The 2,910-nt window shown below is 40.1% G+C and overlaps 1 pseudogene; it reads right to left on the bottom strand.

Moving 5' to 3' along the window:
* Window positions 1–238: 238 nt before the first annotated feature.
* On the bottom strand, window positions 239–1,909 carry LOC148548056 (uncharacterized; annotated as a pseudogene).
* Between the last annotated feature and the right edge of the window lie 1,001 nt (window positions 1,910–2,910).

Here is a 2,910-nt window from a genome sequence, read left to right as displayed (position 1 = left end):
CCTTACTGGCGTTTAAACGCCAATAGGCTTCTCCTCCAGGGTGTATTGTTTTTCATTCTGTTTTTCAGTTTGTTTTTGCTTTTTCAATTATTTTTGTGACTTCACATGATCATCAACCTACAGAAAACATAAAATAACAATGGAAAATAGAAACTTAACATAGATAAGTAAAATTGGGTTGCCTCCCAACAAGCGCTTCTTTAATGTCAGTAGCTTGACAGTGGGCTCTCATGGAGTCTCACAGATACTCAGAGCATGATGATGGCCTCTCAACACCAAACTTAGAGTTTGGTTGTGGCCTCCCAACACCAAACTTAGAGTTTGAATGTGGGGGTTTTGTTTGACTCTGTATTGAGAGAAGCTTTTCATGCTTCTTTTCCTTGGTTACAGAGGGAGATCCTTGAGCTTTAAACACAAGGGAGTCCTCATTCACTTGAAGGACCAATTCTCCTCTGTCAACATTAATCACAACTTTTGCTGTGGCTAGAAAGGGTCTGCCAAGGATGATGGATTCATCCATACACTTCCCAGTATCTAGGATTATGAAATCAGCATGGATGTAGTGGTCTTCAACCTTTACCAAGACATCCTCTACAAGTCCATAAGCCTATTTTCTTGAATTGTCTGCCATCTCTAGTGAGATTCTTGCAGCTTGTACCTCAATGATCCCTATCTTCTCCATTACAGAGAGAGGCATGAGGTTTATGCTTGACCCTAGGTCACACAGAGCCTTCTCAAGGATCATGGTGCCTATGGTACAAGGTATTGAGAACTTTCCAGGATCCTCTCTCTTCAGAGGTAATTTCTGCCTAGTCAGGTCATCCAGTTCTCTGGGGAGAAAGGGGGGTTCATCTTCCGAAGTCTCATTACCAAATAGCTTGGCATTTAGCTTCATGATTGCTCCAAGGTACTTAGCAACTTGTTCTTCAGTAACATCTTCATTCTCTTCAGAGGAAGAATACTCATCAGAGCTCATGAATGGCAAAAGTAAATTCAATGGAATCTCTATGGTCTCAGTGTGAGCCTCAGATTCCCATGGTTCCTCATTAGGGAACTCCTTGGAGGCCAGTTGACGTCCATTGAGGTCTTCCTCAGTGGAGATCACTGCCTCTTCCTCCTCTCCAGGTTCGGCCATTTGGGTTATGTTGATGGCCTTGCACTCTCCTTTTGGATTCTCTTCTGTATTGCTTGGAAGAAGACTAGGAGGGAGTTCAGTAACTTTCTTGCTCAGCTGACCCACTTGTGCCTCCACATTTCTAATGGAGGACCTTGTTTCAGTCATAAAACTTTGAGTGGTTTTAATTAGATCAGAGACTACAGTTGCTAAGTCAGAGTGGCTCTGCTTAGAATTCTCTGTCTGTTGCTGAGAAGATGATGGAAAAGGCTTGCTATTGCTAAACCTATTTCTTCCACCATTATTGTTGTTGAAGCCTTGTTGAGGCCTCTTTTGATCCTTCCATGAGAAGTTTGGATGATTTCTCCATGAAGGATTATATGTGCTTCCATAGGGTTCTCCCATGTAATTCACCTCTTCCATTGCTGGGTTCTCAGGATCATAAGCTTCTTCTTCAGATGAAGCTTCTTTGGTACTGCCTGTTGCTGCTTGCATTCCAGACAAACTCTGAGAAATCATATTGACTTGCTGAGTCAATATTTTGTTCTGAGCCAATATGGCATTCAGAGTATCAATCTCAAGAACTCCTTTCTTCTGATTTGTCCCATTATTCACAGGATTCCTTTCAGAAGTGTACATGAATTGGTTATTTGCAACCATTTCAATGAGTTCCTAAGCTTCTACAGGCGTCTTCTTCAGATGAAGAGATTCTCCAGCAGAGCTGTCCAATGACATCTTGGACAGTTCAGATAGACCATCATAGAAAATACCTATGATGCTCCATTCTGAAAACATGTCAGAAGGACACCTTCTGATCAATTGCTTGTATCTTTCCCAGGCTTCATAGAGGGATTCACCTTCCTTCTGTCTGAATGTTTGGACTTTCACTCTAAGCTTGCTCAATTTTTGAGGTGGAAAGAATTTTGCCAAGAAGGCATTGACTAGCTTTTCCCAAGAGTTCAGGCTTTCTTTAGGTTGTTAGTCCAACCATGTCCTAGCTCTGTCTCTTACAGCAAAAGAAAAGAGCATAAGTCTGTAGACCTCAGGGTCAACCCCATTGGTCTTGACAGTGTCACAGATTTGCAAGAATTCAGCTAAGAATTGATGAGGATCTTCTAATGGAAGTCCATGAAACTTGCAATTCTGTTGCATTAGAGAAACTAATTGAGGCTTAAGCTCAAAGTTGTTTACTCCAATGGCAGGGATTGAGATGCTTCTCCCATAGAAGTCAGGAGTAGTTGCAGTAAAGTCACCAAGCACTTTCCTTGCATTGTTGGCATTGTTGTTGTTTTCGGCTGCCATGTCTTCTTCTTGTTTAAAAAGTTCTGTTAGGTCCTCTACAGAGAGTTGTACTTTAGCTTCTCTGAGCTTTCTCTTCAAGTTTCTTTAAGGTTCAGGATCAGCTTCAACAAGAATGCCCTTGTCCTTACTCCTGCTCATATGAAAAGAGAGGAGAAAAAATATTGAATCCTCTATGTCACAGTATAGAGATTCCTTGAGGTATCAGAGGTAAAGAAGAATAGAAGGAGAAGGTAGTGAAGAAAGAATTCGAATTTATCAAGAGGGATAGAGTTCGAATTTGTACATTAAGGAGGAGTGTTAGTCCATAAATAGAAGGATGTGAGAAGAGGGGAAGAATTTTCGAAAATAAAGTAAAAAGATTTTGAAATAATTAAGAGCAATTTTGAAAATTTGGTAAATGATTTTCGAAAACTAAGATTGGGAAAGAAATTAAATGATTTTTGAAAAAGATTTTGAAATTAGAAATAAAAAAGATATGATTGAAACTTAATTTT

The sequence above is a fragment of the Arachis ipaensis genome, chromosome B8 (genome assembly GCF_059453495.1).
Source record: "Arachis ipaensis isolate K30076 ecotype BB chromosome B8, ASM5945349v1, whole genome shotgun sequence".
NCBI classification, from domain to species: Eukaryota; Viridiplantae; Streptophyta; class Magnoliopsida; order Fabales; family Fabaceae; genus Arachis; species Arachis ipaensis.
The sequence above is the reverse complement of the archived record's forward strand: the minus strand, read 5'-3'. Positions and strand labels throughout refer to the sequence as shown.